Genomic DNA, 20,524 nt, shown 5'->3' with positions numbered 1-20,524 from the left:
TATTGCTAAGTGTTTAAAATGTTAAAAATGTTAAAAGATACCTAATAAAAATATTTTTTTTCAAACATTAAAAAATTTTAAATTATATTTAGTTATTTCCTTAATTGGTATACAAGTTCGGTAACGTATAATGCCTTTCAATATAATTAGTATTTAATAATAAAAACACTAATGGAATTTCTTAATCTTTAACTGATAAATTAATAATATAAGTAATTGTTATTGAATTCTAGCTATGTTTATTTATAATTTTTTAACTTTGCTGACAATGCCATTTTTAATATCAAATAAAATGTTATTTATCTTAAAGCATCAAATACTCGTAAAATCCATTTCAATGTCATGAACAAAATATAAAATTCCAGAAAAAAAAACACTAATGATTTCATTTAAAGTGGGCGTCTTTGTCGTTGTCGATTGTCTTAACAAAAATGTTCAAATGTAACAGTTTTTTTTTTGTGTTTTTGCAACAACAACAACAAATCATGTTTTCGACAATTCTTCTTACTTTTCACATTGATTGATTGTCTATCAAGCTTAAAAACAGAAAATCCCTCCGCAGTAATAATGATGATAGAGAAGAAATGGAAACAAAAAAATAGAAAATCGAAGCTGTGTGTTTTCATTTTGTTAATGGAGAAAATAATGTAAACACTAAGTCATTTTTCCTTGCAGTTGTTTTTGTGAGTTTTTTGTTTAAAAAAAAAAAAAAAAAAAAAAAACAAGATGATATATAATGGTGTATCTGATTGATTACAAAGTAATAAATACAACCAAAGACCATGGAAACGAGCTTCTTTATATTCTTGTCTCATTATTTTCAGATGAAAAAAGGTGTCAAAGCATTGTAAGTTTTAAATAAACTAGATCATTAATTTAAATAAAATCATAAAATAATGATTTAAAGATGAATGATGCATGAAGAATTTTTGCATTTAAGATGAATACTTATCATTTTGAGGTATTATAAGATTGAAATAAAATATGATTTGATTATACTAGTTTAAGTTGGAATTAAGATAAAGTTTTTTGAATGAGGAATTTAAACAATGCTAGTAATTTTTTTAAGAACAATACTAACTACAATTAAATTCTTATTTCATACTTTAAAAATATTTTAAATGAAACCAATTGAGGCAATAACACAATTTTTTGTTTTGTGTGTTTTGCACTGCAGTATTCTTATTTTCAGTTATAATCAGTTATGGGTATTACCATTGTAACGGGTGTGACAGAGTTACATAATTTTTTGTTCTTGGGTTGTGTACTATTCACTAAATAAAGTATTTAATAGCTTTAACACCTAATAAATTATGTTGTTAATATATGCTAAAAATAACATTTTTTTAACCTGTCTTTCAATGACACAAACTCTTGAGATAAGATGTAACGGTTGTGACGTAAGAAAAGCGATTCAAGCTGCTTCGTTGACCTTAAGAGCTATACGAACTGTAGATTTTTGAATGAAGATTCGTGGATATCGTATTCAATATGAAAGGAGATTTAATAACGTTTCCAGTAACTCTCAATGAAATCAATACAAAAAATGTGGTTTTATAACAATTCAAAAATGTAACGGCTGTGAGATATTTTCGTAACGGGTGTGACACTGTACGAAAAATATGTATTTTAAAAATCAATAACTTCAAATTTTTTTCCAAGCACTATTTATACGGTATCTAAATAATTTTGTAGGGTTAAAATCTCAGTATACATCAGAATAATTGAATCGAGATTTTTTGAGCAATTTTTTTCAATTTTACATAAAAATGAACGTTCACCGTCAATACAATTTATTATAGGGTTTTAAAACAATGCTTGCTTTGAAAATTTTTAGAATGTTGGTTTTCCTGTCTTTTATTAAAAATTTTTCCCATTTTTTAAATTCTTATATTAAGGTTTATAAAAATAAAAATAAGGTAAAGTGAAATTATTAAAGTTAAATTTTCTTAAAATATAATAAAATCATATTCACTTACATTGATGAAATATTTTTGTTTATATATTTGAGCCGCTATAGAAACATCGCAATCTAAAAAAAAAAAGAATAAAAATATAATAGTAAAAGATAAAAAATACATTTTTGTTTATAAATTAGATATTTTTTTAAACTAATTAAATATGCAACTTTATTTGGAAATTTGTAATAGAAAAATCATTTTGAAGTAACTTACCAATATTATCTATTTAAACACAGAAAAATCAATAGAAAAACACTTTTTATACAAAAGTCTCTAATTTTATTATATCGTTTTAGTAATAATTTCTTTTGAGAACCTAATTTATCAAAATCAATATTTACTTTGTTCACGCAAATAAAATTCTCACCTTCAAATTTGCATTTAATAAATCAGCCCTAGAGCAAGGGTATGATTATTCTACCTGGGTAGAGGAATTTATTAAAATCCATAATGAGCTTAGGGTATTCTACGAGTACGTACAAATAAAACCTAAAAACCTTAAATTTTGTTTAAAATTGTTTCATTTTCCTAAGATCTAATTTTCATAAATCCAACCCATAGGCTGAAAACAAACAAAATTCAAAAAGTAATCCACTCAACCATAAGTTAATTACGAGGCTAAATCTTGAACTTGAATCAATTTTTAAACATTTCGATGAGTTTACATTCAATTAAATTTAATTAAGCTCAAAATATACAAATCATTGGCTTTTAAGTGAATTACGAAAAAAAAAACAAAAAAAAAAAAACATGCTCCATTCACTGTCGGTCATGGTAAAAACAAAACCGACCTTCATTAAATTTAATCTCATTAAAAGTCCATATACTTTTTCTACAAACATTGATGTACATTGTACAAGTATGACAAATATTAATAAATAACTTCTATTTTAATTTAAATTTAATATATTTTACAGATTTTTTTTTATAATCAATGTAAAAATAATAAATTTTAAAGAAAAGTAAATTTACCTTTATTTCTGTTCAATTCAACCATAATTAATTGAAAGTCACACTCAATTATAATGCGAATTTATAAAATATAATAATACAAAAACTCAAATAGTTGAGACTCAAGACCACATTGAGGGCAAGAGCGACTCTTCGACGTTATCGCTCTATTGTACTAAACGAATTGCAATTTGAAATTCATATCGTACACAATTGTCGGTTTTTTATTTTAGTTCTGGATACAAAAAAAAAATTGTATACGACATTGGTCGATGCTGCCACTCGATGGAAGTGTGTCAGGTTCGCATCCATTATGTGGGTCTACCTTCGAGTTGAGGAGATAATGTTTGAGTTGAACTTATAGAAGGTTTTTTCTTTGGAGGCGTATCGCGTATTTAATAAAAAAAAAAACAAAACAACAACAACAATGTCCGCTTTGATTATATTCAATTTTCAATTGCATGTACCCATATAATTACCAAGTGTTGTTATTTTTTCTGTTTATCATGAAGTTGGAGGTTGTCCATGCAAGAAAAATGATTATTCTTTCACTCTATTGAGTGTAAAAGATTTTAAGAAGTAACGTATTAAATGTAGTTAGTTAGAAGAGTGTTTAAATTTATTAAAATTTGTGCACCGAAATAAATGTGTAAAAGTTTCATACAAATGAAAAAAACTAGGATTTTCACGCGAATATTCTAATAGGCAAACACTTCGTTTTTGTTGATTCTCACACTTTTAACCCCTTGTAACCCAACATCGTAAATTTTAAAATTAATAATGTAAATCGAAAGGGCTTTAGCTTTAATAAACACGTATTTTTTAAAAATTCAATAAATTCATTATTTGCTTAGTTATTTCGAGATTTACGCAGTAAAAAAAAAGTTTAAATAATTTATTTTTGTATATAAATGCAAAAATTCAAACAAAAATCTATCTAATATTTATTTTTAGGCGCATTCCTTAAATCCAAAAATAAAACCCCGTTAGTTTATGCACGAAAAATATTTTTTCTGAATTTCGTAGTTTTTACATAAATTTGCTTGTTTTCTAAAAAAGCCGAACTTTCAACATTAACTGCCAATTAAAAACTATTGGTGCTATTTATTAGAAATATGGCGCATTATTTCGATAAATCAATTCTTAAAGATTATGTAAGAAGCATTAAAAGAATAAAAATATGTTTTTTACAGCTTTTGGGAGATCTTTTTCGGTTTGTTACAGAAATGTCACATGGGGCTACAAGGGGTTAAAGGACTTTTATAAAATTTAAAATTGAATCGTCAGTTGTAAGAACGGAATAAGTCCACTTTTTTCTGAAATTGACTTTTTGATGCAAATTTCTATTAAATGAGAGGTTGGAAATTGAAGACAGGATTGCAAAAGCCCCCTTTTTATTTTTTTTCAATATATCTCGTAAACAAAGCATAATTTTGATAAATTGATTTTAAAACTTGGTATAGAGAATCAAATTTAATATCGGAAAAGTGTTTTTTTTTTTAAATGAAAAAAAAAAAAAACTCTATACCAAAACAGTCCAAAAAACATGAACAAAAGTCAAGAAAAGCGATTTTTTGAGTTTTTTTTTTTTGCTTTTTTTAACGGTATTTTTTTCGGGCTGAGATAGTCATATGCATTTCTCTAAATAAAAACAGAAGATTAAATTTCCTTCAAAATGATGGGCTCAAAAAGGTTTTTTCATTGAAAATTAACAAAAGAATTACAATTCGAACCTAGGTTTATTTCTCCATTTTTTTACTCAAGTAAAAAAGAGACCACAACAAAAATTTTTGTTTTACTATGTATAACACTTTTTTTGTTTTGATTACTCAAGCTCTATCAATAGTTTATCGATTGCTATCATTAAAACTTTTGTTTTAAATAAATTATATGTTTATTTCATTCAAAAATTTGGCTTTTGGGTGAAATTTCAAACCAAAAGTTATAAGAACGGAATAAGTCCAAAGTTTTTAAACCGTTATACCTGTCTACTAGAAACCAATAGAAATAAAATTTTTGTCTCATTCTACTCAAATCTACATAATCTTAATTTTATCTGAACGTCAAACATCTGAAAACAGTAGAATACAGAAGCTATTCAGTTTTTTGCGTTTTACCAACAATTTTGCAAAATGGACTTATTCCGTTCTTACAACTTACGATTCAATTACATTTATATCATTTCTGAAAGATGTATGAAAGAAAATTGGTTAAAAATGTTTAATTTATAACTAAAAAAAATACTTGATGGAAGGGTGTTTTTTTTTATTGAAAAAAAAAAAAAAAATATTTGTTACCTTATAAAAATTTATTGATAAAGTTACATTGGGGATAAAGAACAAGAATTAAGACACCTCATAAAATTATTTTGGGGGAAAGGCTGTTTTTTTTTCCAGAAGCGAACAAATTCTGTAAAAAGTCGTAAAAATCCAATGATAAGTTTTTTATTCGTCATGTCAAACAAAATACATAATAGTATGGCAAGGCCTCCAAAAACATAAAACCTTTTATAATTTAGAGCTAAACGTAAACGAGAAAATCACCTCAGACGTTTTTTACCCTAAGAACCCATCTTTTAAGTATGTTGCAGTGACTATACCATTAGGACACCCTGTATACTAACATGGAACGTCCAAATTTTCTGTAGTTTTTCTTTTCCATTTTCATTTTCATTATTCTTTAGAAAATAAGTATATTTTTTCATTTCTTGAACATTTCAAATATTCAGAATTATTCCGTTTATATTTGTTTATATTTTTCTTAACTTAAAACAATTTTTATAACTATTTTTATTTAACATTTATAGAAACATATACAAGTAAAGTTAAAATTTGATTTTAACTTTGAAAAAAAAAAATAAATATGTTTTTTTTGTTTTTCTTTCCTTTTTTTATTCAAAGTTTAAGTAGTCTTAAGTAATACTCCATTTGTTTTAAAAATACTTTCTAGAAGGAGCATCATTAATAAAATTATTTCTACTTAAAATCCACTCCTACTTGGTGTTATAAAATCTTTCTTTGATGTGTCTACATCTTTTAGTCCTGAAATGTTAATAAAAATAAATGAGCTCACATTAAGATTATCCACAAATAAGTGCTAAGAAAAAGAAATCTTTATGCATTTCATAGGAAAATAAAATGTACCTACATCAAGTCGTAGGTATTTGTTTTTAAAATTTAATTTATATGAGACATTAAAGTTTTTATAACAGAGCGAAAAACAAAAGGAAATTATTATCTAAAATAAATTGATTTTATAATGCCCCTAGAAGAAAAACTTTCAACTTTTTGAGAAGAAAAATTAACTATTGATTCTTTAGTTTATAATTTTATTTATCTAAAAATAAAAATCTAGAAGATTTGGCCTCTTATTCATGGAATATTTGATATTTGCTCGCGTCATTAAAAAAAAGTACGTATACGCCCTAGTGTACAAAATCCCTTTGTATACCAAATAAATTTAAATAAGGTCACATTTCTGTTTTTTAATGAAATTTCTTCAAAATCTAATACATTTGTTCAAAACATTACTACCTATAACATACAAAATGAAAAACATATAAAAAGAAATTAAGAAAAAAAAAAAAAACAAATCTTCAAGGCTAGAAATAATTGAAAATGAAAAGAGTGCCTAAATACCTTACAGTACTCTTGTATAATTTTGCGTAGGTATCCCAGGAAGGAGAAAATAAACGACTAACATAGAATTAATAGTTTTTTTTTTTTGTTGTTCCTATTTTGTTTTGACAAATACAAATTAACGCACATGCTAACAAACACAGACTTAAATTTAAAGTACATACTTGTACTATACACTAACAAGTTAGTTTCATGTTTCTTTTGACATACAAAAATTCACCCTAATTAGAAATAATTAACATTTCTTGGCACAACGACGAAACAATAAGAAGCAAATAAGTTGAAAAAAAGCAGGAAAAAAAAATATTCAATTCAAATGTAGGTAGACAGGGGATTTTTAAGTGCGTATATAGAGCGCTGACGTATTTTAAAAGTACCAACGCCATGTTGATATTATATGTATGTATTTGACACAAACCTTCCTTGAAGGTTATGTAAACTTTTTTTTTATTAAAAAAAGGAGGGAAAAAAAACAACAGTTCAAAAAGATGTGTATCTTACTTGAAATACTTATTTTCAACGTCATAACACTTTATGAAGAGGAATTCAAGTAGGTTTTTCTCATTTCAACAAGGATCCTTTAATCACCAAAGAGAAAAAGAGGGATCAAAGCGACCTTTCTTTGAAGTCAATGTCAGACATTGAGAGCCTCATGAATGAAATTAGTTTTTTTTTTGTAGCCTTCTTCTGATATAATACTTATCATAATGTGGGTGAATGGATTAAATAATATTATAATCAGTTGAACCATCAAAATTTCATGCATTTGGTTAGTCAGCGAGTTTGTCCTAATAATCCAATTTGCAGTTGGCAGGATTTTTTTTTGATTATACACATCTTTATTTTGAATCATTTCAACCTTGATGAAATCTCTTAGAAGTCTTCAGATAATTTAAACCAAATAGGAACAGAATATTCATTGAAAACCTTGAATTTTTACAACTTATTCAATCACAGTATTAAACCAGTAACGAGGTCGATTCACTAGTTGAGAGGAATACTGTGCATTATAGATATACACTGAGGGAAAAAGCAACTTAAAATCAATGTAAACCACTTTGGTTCAAGTATTTTTCGGAATAATTTTGTGTTGAAAACGGAAATTTTAAAATCAAAGTAGAACATCGTTATTTTAAACGTTTAAAGTGGTTTACAGTTCCAAAACATACTTAAATCAAAGTTGTTTCAACTTTGAAAAAAAGGATCAATTTAAATTAAAAATTGGAGCCATTGGGGATCAATCCTACAACTCCTGGATCACGTGCTATCTTAATGTTGGAAGTTACGGTGATAAAATGCCAGAAAAGCTAAAGTACGACAAAAAAATTAAAATTTTCTAACGTTGCTTCAATTTGAATTTAAATATGTTTTAGTAAGTTTTTTCAACATTTAATCAACGTTGATCATATTACATTTGCGGTATAGAGCCCAGTGAATATCTTGAGTTTTCGACAGAGTTTTTTTTTTTTCTTCAAAAGTTCGAAAAATTAAAAAAAAGACCGATTATGAGTCTGTTTACATGACTTTTACAGTTGAATGTCAATGAAGTTTGAAGTTGATATTTCATATTTGAAATTGATTGTGTTGTTTTATTTTATTTTTTTTTTGAGGGTACTGAGCATGTGTTCAAAGTGTACCAGCTAAATTTTCAAAACCTTTATAAAGGCAGAGATAAAAAACTGACAAATTTCAAAAGAGCGTTTTGTCGGATTTAGTTTTATTTAGTATTTATAATATTTTGAAATCGGGGCAACCCTATAAAGTTTTAAATTTTGTTAAGGTTACCCTATATGCATGTTTATAAAATAATGAAACCTGCGTATAATTTATATTTAAACTCGATAAACATAAAAAAAAATACTTCTTACCTTGTGATAAACCTGGCTCTTGAAATGATATGGAGCGACAACCCTGTCACGTTTTTAATACTCAGGTAAGGGTGTTGTGTTGTAAAGAAATCTTTTATGCAACCTTGCAACATCAAGGAAAAAGTTTATAATTTTTGAATTTATACTTTTAAAACAATGTTTTAATGGTAAATTACTTGTTTTACTGTAATGAAATTTTAAATTGAGGAAAAAAACTTATTAAAAGTAAAGCCATCATGAAAGGTATGGTAACGGACCAAAATTAACGATAGTCAACAAAACCGAAAACCTAATTTTCCTCAAAAAACGGCTCTAATGATTTTCATGAAAAAGGTTGTAGTATCGATAACAGTAAAAAAATATTTTTTTGAACCGTTCTTATAAGTAGGTAACTTTCACAGAATTGTTTTCCCAAATTTTGAATTTTTGATTTTATTTTTTTTTTTTTTTTTTGAAAAATCAATTTGATGAAATCGGATTGATAAATATTTTTGGTTTTTTTTTTGAAGGTGTTGCTATATTTTTAATATTGGCATATCATTTTTTGTATGCTAGAATTTTTGTACAATTATAGAAAAAAAAGTCGATTTTGACTTCTGTCCAAATTAACCAATAAAAAGAAGCTTTATTTTTCGATTGTAACAAAACAATTATTTTACCAAAATGTCAAGGCACTCTCAGCTTAAACGATTTTTGAATTTTTAATATTGAATAACCAAATTAATATTGAATAAACAATTTCTTATGCGAATTTTTAAAAATCGAAAAATAGACGAAGGAAGAAGTTTTCATTGAACGACGAAGATTTACTAACGATTTTCGAAAAAAAAAAAAAAATTCTAAAAATTCTTCTTTGTATGAGAAATCAAATTGCATGATTTGTTTTGAGTTAAATATCTATTTTAATTATTGTGTATTTCAAAATTTACAATGATTGTATTGTTTGTATCTCGTACATGGAAAATGGCTACAGTGATCTCATTTGGTATTTGCAAGAAACTTCATAAGTAGTGTAAAAAATAAAATCTTTTTTTATAATAAATGAAACACCTTTTTAATTGATGTTTTACAAAAAAACCAAGTATGCCATTTTGTTACTTGTATAAAAAGGTATTTTTAGAAAAAAAAAATTCCAAAATCGATAGAGCCGTTTTTTTTTAAAGTAATTTTTTATGTATCAAAAATTTCTAACATTTTTCAAAAAAAAAGTTGGTATGCCATTTTGAAGAAATAATTTATTTACACATAAAAACGAAATTTTAAAATTTTTCACCAACCCGTTTTCAAAAAATTGATTTTTCAAAAAAAATTTTTTTAAATATTTTTAAAAAATCCAACAATGCTTTTTTTGAAAATTTTTTAAAATTTTAATATTACTTTTACCTGAACGCTTTTGTATACAAATTTTCGTTGAAATCCGGTTAATTTTGTAAGAGGTATTCAGAAACCAAAAAAATCGTTCTATGACAGGTACCGTTAATAACTATACAAAAATTATTTTTTTTTAATTCAAAAGTTGGCTCTTATGTGTAAAACTACACACAAATATTTTAATCAAAATCGTTAGAGCCATTTTCGAGTTATTTGGGATAAATTAAAAAATTGTATGGGAGGTACACTTTCTAAGCAAGATATAAAAAAAAATAAAAAAAAAGAACTTTCAGAATTCCATAAAAATCATCTGTACCAAATTTGAAGAAAATACATCCACCCGTTTAGGCTGTGGAAATGTGTACAGATGGACGTACAGACGCACAGACGCACAGACGCACGGACGGAATTGCGAGATCCACTTTTTTGGAATTCACCATCATCGTAATGTTGGTTTTGATTAAAGCCTTAAATTTTTTTTTCGACACCAAACCAATACTTGCCCTATAGAGCAAGTGAAAAATCGAATATTTTTTGGCAATGGACTCTTATAAAAACTTCAACTTTTCTATCACGGTTCACCATTTTGAATTAAAGATGCATAAAACTGCATTTCGCATAACAACTTGTTTGTTAAGCTTTGTAACTTTGTTAACCATGAATTTTTTGAACATTTTATACTAAATTTGATATAATACCTTATCATTAATTCTATAAATGGCAATTTTTTCTTAATAATTTGGGTTTTAATTTTTCTTCATTTGTTTTAGGTGAATGTTGTTTTCTTTTACAAGTTCAATGTTTCACAGTTAAAATAAAAAAGTATTTCCTAGTATTCATGAATATAAAATATAATTCATTATTTCATTGGAAAATGGTTCACTTCTTCAAGAAAAAGCCAAGTACCTACATATTTTCTTTGTCATGAGCTACCATCATAACTTGAGGAATGCAATAAAGAATGAAAAAATGAAAAAAGTACCATCTGGTTCGTCTTGTATACTTTAATAAGGTTTCAAAAGATATATAATATATTCACATAATCATGATTGCATAATTGGTTCTTTACGTTCATGTGCACCTTGTTCACAAAAAAATTGTACCAATTGCACTGATATTGCTGCAGAGCCATGGCGTTGATTTTCGATTAAAATAATTGAGTGAGAGGTCGATATTGTATAACAGCAGACGGTCGAAATAACGACAACCGACGCACACGGACAGACAGAATAGTGTTGCTTACGTATATTAGTTCGTAGAATTTTCTCCTTTCATAATGTTATATAGAATATACCCTAGATTGGATGCATTTTTATGGATTCATTTAGTTGGTTTGCTATTTAAAATAATGTGTAAATGTGTGTTTGTGTGTGTTTTTTTATTATGACAATGTAGTTCTAGGTGACATTCTTAAGCTTAAACCACATCGATTTGTTCTAGTTGTGGTTCTGTTATGAGGTACCACTCTGCTCACACTCAAGGGAAATAATTAAAAAGTATTATGTTTACCAAGTGTCTCGGACACGTTTTTTTTTTTTTTTTAATTTCTATTTTGTTGTATTTAAACAAACATGTGCTAGAGAGGATATTGTAAAATGCGATAGAAGGAAATTGGATTGGCAATAATGGTGTTGCATGCGTATACATGTGTTGTGGTTGAAATTGATGAGTAGATAAAATTGTATCCTTTTCAACTAATATAGCAAATCAATGTGTTTTATTTTCCTCGTGATCCAGATCAGATCATTGTTTTTATTAGCTTTACAATAAAAGCAGGATTTCGTTTTGTTACTGTAACGCAAATAAATACAATGATCTGATCTGGATTACGAGGAAAATAAAACACAGCTATTATGAAATTAATTTATGTGTATATTATAAAATTAAAGCCTAAAATGGAGCTTTGTTAAACTGATCCCAAAAAATTTCCCACCTTTGACAATTAACTTATTTTGTTGACAAAGGCTTTGAAAAATTTGGGACCAAAAAACACCGTTCCAAAAAAAAATAATTTTTTTCAAATTTAATCACCATTGAATAATTTATAACTTTTTCGAACAGCTTTAAAAATTTCTTATTTTTATTTTTTTTTTATTTTTATTTTTATTTTTATTTTTATTTTTATTTTTATTTTTATTTTTATTTTTATTTTTATTTTTATTTTTATTTTTATTTTTATTTTTATTTTTATTTTTATTTTTATTTTTATTTTTATTTTTATTTTTATTTTTATTTTTATTTTTATTTTTATTTTTATTTTTATTTTTATTTTTATTTTTATTTTTACCGTTAAACCATTACAAAAATTAACCTTTCTATAAAACCATTCTAAGCCATGCAAACATTTTTACTTGCGATATAGGTAGGTACTATAGGACAAGTTTAGGATTCGTAAAAAAAATTGAACTCGAGATAACAATTTTACGTGACATTACGATGATGGAGAATGCCAAAAAAAATGGGTCCGGCAATTCTGTCTGTCTGTCTGTGTGTCTCTCTCTATCTGGAGCTGCAGCCTAAACGAGTGAAGTGATTTTCATCAAACTTGGTATTTAGCAGTTTTGGGTGATTCCCTAGAGGTGAAATTGGAATTTAATATTTATGACCAAAACTAACGGTACCTGCCATATAACGGAAACAGAAAAGTTAATTTTTTTCAAAAACGGCTCTAACGATATTAATTAAAATTTTTGTGTGAAGTATTACACATAAGAGCCAACTTTTAAAATAAAAAAAATATTTTTTGTACCGTTATTAACGGTACCTGTCATAGAACAGTTTTTATTGATTTATGAATAACTCTTCAAGACTAATCCGCTTTCAACGAAAATTTGTATACAAGAGCGTTTAAGTAAAGGTAATATTAAAATTTAAGAAAATTTTCAAAAAACACAAATTTTGGATTTTTAAAAAATATTTCAAACATTTTTTTCGAAAAATCAATTTTTTTGAAAACGGTTTGACGAAAAATCTTTAAATTTCGTTTTTATGTGTAAATTAGTTATTTCTTCAAAATGGCATACCAACTTTTTTTTTTTGAAAAATGTTAGAAAATTTTTATTTACCTATAAAAAATTATTTTTTTAAAAAACGGCTCCTACGATTTTCGAAATTTTTTTTTCTAAAAATACCTTCTTATACAAGAAATAAAATGGCATACTTGTTTTTTTTTTTGTAAAAGATCATTTAAAACGGTGTTTAATTAATTATAAAAACAGATTTAATTTTTTTATTCTAGGTACTTTTGAAATTTCTTCAAAATATCAAATTTTAAATTTCTTGAATAAAAACAAAAAGCTTTAACATTAGAGTTACTTTAAGCATAAGAGCAAGTACGTGAGACCCCAGTCGTGCAATTTATTTTTTAAGATGCTCAGTACAGCATTTACCGCAAAATTAATACTGAAAAGTTCTTTTCGCACTTATGACACTAAATAGAATGAATTGAATGGAATGAGTCCCCAATATTATTTCAGGTCGACAAGGGTACGCTTTGAATTTTTTTTCGAAAATCTAAAAAAAAAAGGGAATTGTAATTTTTTTTACCCAAATGCATAGGATTGTTCACTGTGAACTCATACCTTAAAACTAAAATTTGTTTCGAGACTTGGATTCCAAGTTATCTGTTTCAAAATATTAAAAAACAATATTCCTATTGCAAATAATTCAACAAGAAACTTTTAGGTTTCACTTTTGAATCCAGCTTAAAAACCCCTTTCCCCCAGTAGCTTAACGTTTGTCTTATGCAAGGCGGGTATTAAGGCCATAAATTCGGGCACTACGTTTTCTAATTTGATATTTGACCTTGCAGTGCCAAAATGAACTACTTAGTCTGAATTAAAACTCCAAATAATACTCATTTGGTTGCTAGAGATAACAGTGGTATTGAAGCAAATGAACGGGCAAGAATCAGCCCTATATGACTCCCGCTCTTGAAACCTCCAGAAATCGATTCCTTGGTTAAGCATTCTATCAAGATCTTGATGAGCTCTCGGAATCGAATATCAACGATTTGGATCTTTGTGTTCGTACAATATAATTGAAAAAAGTCTCAGGCTAATTGCTTTATGAGTAAAAATTATGTAAAAGGCAAAAAGTCATATCTCAGAGAAATAATCTCAGAGAAATAATCTCAGCGACTTTTCTTATGAATGTTTTATTTAATATTAAATATTTCTGATCAACCCTTTAATTGACAAAATAATTTATTTTTGAGGCTTAAGTAAAAAACTTATACATTTAATATTTGTTGAGCACAATATCGTAAATAAAATGACATTAAATTAAATAACTTTTGTAACTTTGAAGGTCTTATGCAAATTATTTTGTGTTTTTTTTTTTTTTTTTTTTTGCTGTAGTACCTCTAGTGATATTTTCAGAAACCGTCACGAAGCATCTGCTAGCACTGTGAATAAATCTTTAAAATCCAATTACATTCAAGGTTGGGTTCAACAGAGAAAAGAAAACTTTTCTGCAGAAAAATAAATTACGATATTGTCAAACAAAAAGACGAATTTTCCTTTAAATATTCCATACTTAAGCTGGTTTTTGCTTTTCAAAGTTTGTTTTTTTTTTTTTGTTTTTTTAGGAAAAGTTCATCACCAAAAAGAACGACAAAATTGAAAAAGATAGTTCCTTTCCATGATAAATTGTGAAAGAAAATATGCATTTCTAAAATGTTATTTACTGCATTTTTGGTTTCAATTAAACATGTGAAACAGTACTAAAAGAGTATGTGCACTAGTTTTCAATTAAATTTGTTATTTATTTGTTAAATGAATTTATTTACCACACATGACCTTTGTTTGTTATTATTCAAAATCTCAGTGATAATTAAAATTAAAAATATTTAAAGTTTTTTCGCATTGTTTGTATTTAAATCTAAATAAATCTCGATGTAACACGATTTCAAAAAAAAAAATTGATCTAAATTTAATAAGCATTTCAAAATGAAGCATTGTGATTTCATGTCACACCTTTATAGCAAGCTGGTATCTAACCTTATCTTTGGAAATTATCACATCAGTCATAATTAATCCAAGGTACATAACATACAATTGCATTTATAACAAATTAGTATATATGAAATAACAAAAACAAATAGAAGTTAATTAAAGTATGTGTGCGTACGATATATGTATTATCTTTTGTATATAGTGCATTGCAAGGTACAAATATGATTTCGGCATTTTTGATGTTTTGGGTTTTTTCCATATAATTTTGATTTCGTTTTTTTTTTTTGACAGCTATTATGTTTACTAAAAATATTGGATAGACAGTATTGTACACCGAAAAAAAAAACCAATATCAATTTAACATTTTTTAAATGTCAAATTAACATTTCTTAAATATCAGCCAAAAATGCTCTATAAAATGTGTTTAATGATATTTAAAATGTTAAAACAACATTTTTATTATCAGTATGATATTTAAATGTCACATTTTGGAAATTTTTTTTGATATTTTATTATCATTTTTTCATATCAATTTCTCATTCCAAATTATTGAAAAATATTAAATACAAAATTCTTAATATGTACTAATTTAAAGGCGCGTTGTGTTTTTTCGAAGTAAAATGTATGATTTACTGATAAAATTTGATCGGCACTAAGATTTTACTTCACATAGTTTGGGAGATAATAACAAAACAATTATATCACCTATAATAGAAAAAATAATATGATCATTATTTTGTAAAAAATATTCTCTTTCAGTAATGTTTTGAAAAAAGAAAGAAAATTCTTTTAATAATAAAAATAATAAAAAAGAAAAGGAAAGAAATAGGTTTCATTATAATAAACTAAAACGTAAAATCTAGTCAACATTGATATTTTCATTGTCAAAGTGAAATTTTCACTATCCACTTAAACTTAAAAAAATGTCAAAATGATATTTTAATTGTCAAAGTGAAATTTTCACTATCCCATCTGAAATTAAAAAATGTGAAAATGATATGATAAAATATCAAAATTGATATTTTAATTGTTGGACGACTTTTGTCACTGAAAAATGTTAATTTGATAGCTGTTATTATCATTTTTTTTTTTCGGTGTATTATTAGTGTAAGGTGTTTTCACGTTTTTGTACCTTTGTCACACCCGTTACAATGGAAATACAATCTGGTACGATATTTTCTTTTGAATCTTCTTCTGTAGAATCAAGAAAAAATTTGTCAGCTATGAATGAACTTAACCGAAGAAGTATTTCAAAACAATTTCAAAAAGCTGTGAGAACTTTGCTTCTTTCTGTAACATAACACTTTCACTTTCGGTTCATCATCATTCAGTTCGTATCTAAAAAAGCCAAAAGTGGTACGGATTTGATACTTCAAAACTATAAAAAAAAAAAGGTTCAAGTCAATTAAAACCGACACATTCTAAGTGAAGGCACGCTTGAGCGTCGTCGTCGTTGTAGACAAACATAAGAGTAGTAGTGTCAGTCATAATAACACTATAAAACCGGGCTCAAAGATTGACTTCAATTACATGTTTAAGGTCATTTATCATCATCCATTTCTGTTAGTTTGAGTTTTGTAATTTGTTTGACCTTAAGTAGTTTATAACGATGTCTATGATGGTGATCTTGAATATGACACCAATGCTCCCGAAATATGAAACCTTAACCACAATCTCTTAATGGTGTACTGATGTTGTGTACTTGTACACCACCACAGGTTGTTTTTGATTTGGTTTAATGTTTTTTCTTAATTATTGTGATTTGTTTTTTGTTTTGTTTTAATGAAGTCTTAAGAAATTGAAGATAAAGTTTACATTTTTTTTTTATTTAATTTAACAAGATTTGAATATTCAGTTTAACAGTGTTTAGTTTTAATTCAATATAAGTTCAAGTGACCTCAACTCCAAAAATTTATAAAGCGTTTCGCCCAGGTACGACAGTTTGCTCATCAGTTAGATCTGTCGTACCCTTACTAAGACGCCTTATTTTGGTCGATGTTTACCGACACTATATAAAACTCACAGCATGAATATACTGTGAATTATAATATTCTAAGGGAATTTGTTATTTTTTTCTTTGTTAGTGTTTAGTTTTAGTTAGGTGATAACTTAGTATTACAAATTTGGATGTTTTGCTTAAGACCTCGGGTATTTTTAATTAACTTTTGCAATATTATCAAAATAAATTGTTCACAAACATAGTGTTAACTAAACTAAATGATAACACTGTTTAACAAAAACAAGGTTTTAAAATATACTCGGGCGGAGACCTATCATGTTTTTTAAAGCTAGTTCACTGATTACGAAACGTTACTTAAAAACTCTGTAACACCCCCAAAATCTGGAGTTAGGGGCAAAAAACGGTTTTTTTTTACCTTCACCCATTGAAAAAAATCTATCTCCGTCAAATTTGTACCCATTTTAGATTTCTGTACAGTTTTATAAGCTGACAAAGTTCAAAAATTCCAATTTTTCGTCACTTATACCCAACTTCGACATCAATGGCATTTTTTTATGAAAATCAGTTCAAAATTGGATTAGAAAAAAAATTTAACGATTTACCCAGATACAGAAATTCGAACGTTTAGGCACCGAACAAAAGTGTAATTTTCCTTCAGGCGGGAGAGGTAATTTCCTAAAAAATTAATTAAAATAAAAAAAAAAATATTAGAAAACAACGGCAACACTTACAGTTATAACTTATAAGTGATACCAGAATTGTATATTTAATCTTAATTTTTAAATTAGTATACAGGGTGTCCCGGAATGAGATAAATATTTTTTGGGGAATGATTCTTGGGTATATTCTAAGAATAAAATTGTTAATGAAGTTTCTATCATAAGTATTAACGGAGGTATTAACATTAACATGAGTAAAGGCATACCAAAATAAGCGTTTTCTTAAATCATCGCTACAGGTTATCAATTTTGCAGATAGAGAGTTACTGTAGAAAAATATTATTCTTAGAATATGCCAAAGAATCATCCCCAAAATACTTTTATCTCATTCCAGGACACCCTGTATTTCAACCAATTGTTTTTGAAATAATCGATTTCAAAGTTAATAAAATACACGACTGGGGTCGCACGTACTTGCTCTTATGCTTAAAGTTACTCTAATGTTAAAGCTTTTTATTCAAGAAAATTAAGAAAATTTAAAATTTGATATTTTCAAGAAATAAAAAAAAAATAAAATCTGTTTTTATAATTAATTAAATACCATTTTAAATGATCTTTCACAAAAAAAATTTCGAAAATCGTTAGAGCCGTTTTTTTTAAAAATTAATTTTTTATATATAAAAATTTTCTAACATTTTTCAAAAAAAAGTTGGTATGCCATTTTGAAGATTTAATTTATTTACACATAAAAACGAAATTTCAAAATTTTTCATAAACCCATTTTTAAAAAATTGATTTTTCAAAAAAAAATTTTGAAATATTTTTTAAAAATCCAAAAATGAGTTTTTTGAAAATTTTCTAAAATTTTAATATTACCTTTGCCTAAACGCTTTTTTATAACAATTTTCGTGGAAATCGGGGTGGTCTTGAACGAGATATTCATAAATAAAAAAAAAACCGTTCTATGACAGGTACCATTAATAACGGTAAAAAAAATATTTTTTTTATTTCGAAAGTTGGCTCTTATGTGTAATACTACACTCAAAAAGGAGATGGCACATTTTTGGGCCCAGTGTGTTCACTAACGAAATGGGTATCAAATGAAAGGTGACGGTAAGCACATTACGTGGGTAAAATATTTGCAAATTCGTTAGTGGGGTTTTGGAGATATTTGAGTTTGAAGTTTCGGATTTCACAATCAAGATTTCAGCTAATTTTTCGAACAATTAATCGTAGAATGCGTAATAATGGGTGTGCAGAAATAATATTGGTATCAAATGAAAGGTATTTCTCTTGTCTATAAATCTGTATCAAAGTTTTTTTTTTTTTGTTAAAAAAAATAATACATATTAGCTATTTACTTCTCAAAAGGTGATTTTTTAAGCGATTCATTTGGCACATCGAAATATCAAAATATTCAGTGGTGACATGCACTTTTTTTTGAAATTTTTCGATGGCTGAATGTGTTACCTTTAATTCTATATATAAAATAGTTCTATAAAACATACAAAAACGCATTTGTCTCAATATCTCGAGAAAGACTAGTCGGACAGAAAACTAGAAAGGACTTTTTAGATTGGAAATTAATTAATCTTTCTTTTTTTAGGACATAATTTTTCTCTAGGAGTTATAATTTCAGAGTTACAGTACCGCAAATTGTGTGTTTTTTTTTATATTTTAAATATTTTAAACAACCCTTAAAGTTAAGTGCGGAATTACTTAGAATGAGATACTTTGCGGTTCTCTTACTCTGAAAGTATAACTCCTTCAAAAAAATGATGTACTAGAAAAAGAAAGATTAATTAATTTCCAATCTAAAAAGTCCTTTCTAGTTTTCTGTGCGACTAGTCTTTCTCGAGATATTGAGACAAATGCGTTTTTTAAAATGGCGTTCGCCCCACAAGACAAAACAATACGCAATCTGAGATTTGTACTTGGGATAAACCCCTCTTCAATACTGCATTCAAACTTAGCTGACGTCATAGCTTTTTCCAGATTTTTCCCCATTGATTGAACTATAGTTTCTATTCTCATTATTTAATAGGCATATTTCAGCGCGTTTTTGAGCATATTGCTTATTATAAGGTTTTTGTACGTCTTATAGAACTATTTTATATATAGAATTAAAGATAACACATTAAGCTATCGAAAAATCCCAAAAAAAAGTGCATGTCACCACTGAATATTTTGATATTTCGATGTGCCAAATGAATCGCTTAAAAAAATCACATTTTGAGAAGTAAATACCTAATATGTATTATTTTTTTTTAACAAAAAAAAAAACTTTGATACAGATTTATAGACAAGAGAAATACCTTTCATTTGATACCAATATTATTTCTGCATACCCATTATTACGCATTCTACGATTAATTGTTCGAAAAACTAGCTGAAATCTTGATTGTGAAATCCGAAACTTCAAACTCAAATATCTCCAAAACCCCACTAACGAATTTGAAAATATTTTACCCACGTAATGTGCTTACAGTCACCTTTCATTTGATACCAATTTCGTTAGTGAACACACTGGGCCCAAGCTCCATAGAAAAATGTGCCATCTCCTTTAATCAAAATCGTTAGAGCGGTTTTTTTGAAAAAAAATTAAATTTCCGTTGTAAAACCGTTAGTTTTGGTCCTAAAAAAAATTTCAATTTGTCCTCTAGGGAATCACCCAAAACTGTTAACTACCAAGTTTGAACAAAATCACTCGAATAGTTTAGGATGTAGCTCGAGGTACATACAGACAGACAGACAGACAGACGGACAGACAGACAGAATTGCCGGACCCACTTTTTTGGCATTCTCCATCATCGTAATGTCATGTAAAATTGTTATCTCGAGTTCGATTTTTTTTTACGAATCCTAAACTTGCCCTATAGTACCTATATCGCAAGTAAAAATAGGTGAACAAAAATTGAAAAAATAACTCATTGAATACTATTTTTGTTCAGGCTTTGAATTTGAATACAAGCTTGACTCATGCAGAAAACTGCCTCAATTGATTCCAAATTGAGCAATGAAAACTTATTATAATTATAACAGCGCCATTTTTCAATTAGTACCAATAACAAAAACGAACCAAAAATTCTTATAACATTTACAACTTATTTTCTTATTTACAACCAATCATCAGTTAAGAATTTCCAAATTGACAGTTATTA

General features: G+C 26.8%; 1 protein-coding gene across 1 annotated transcript in view; it reads right to left on the bottom strand.

Moving 5' to 3' along the window:
- The window catches only part of LOC129912307 (protein Tob1), a 120,980-nt gene that overhangs the window by 77,684 nt on the left and 22,772 nt on the right, over nucleotides 1–20,524 (bottom strand). Inside the window, exon 2 of the mRNA XM_055990518.1 lies at nucleotides 1,980–2,032. The gene's annotated coding sequence lies outside the window, so the exon portion shown is untranslated. The remainder of the gene's footprint in view (nucleotides 1–1,979; nucleotides 2,033–20,524) is intronic.

This window comes from Episyrphus balteatus, chromosome 2 (genome assembly GCF_945859705.1).
Source record: "Episyrphus balteatus chromosome 2, idEpiBalt1.1, whole genome shotgun sequence".
Taxonomy (NCBI): domain Eukaryota; kingdom Metazoa; phylum Arthropoda; class Insecta; order Diptera; family Syrphidae; genus Episyrphus; species Episyrphus balteatus.
This window is presented reverse-complemented; position numbering and strand designations above follow the sequence as displayed.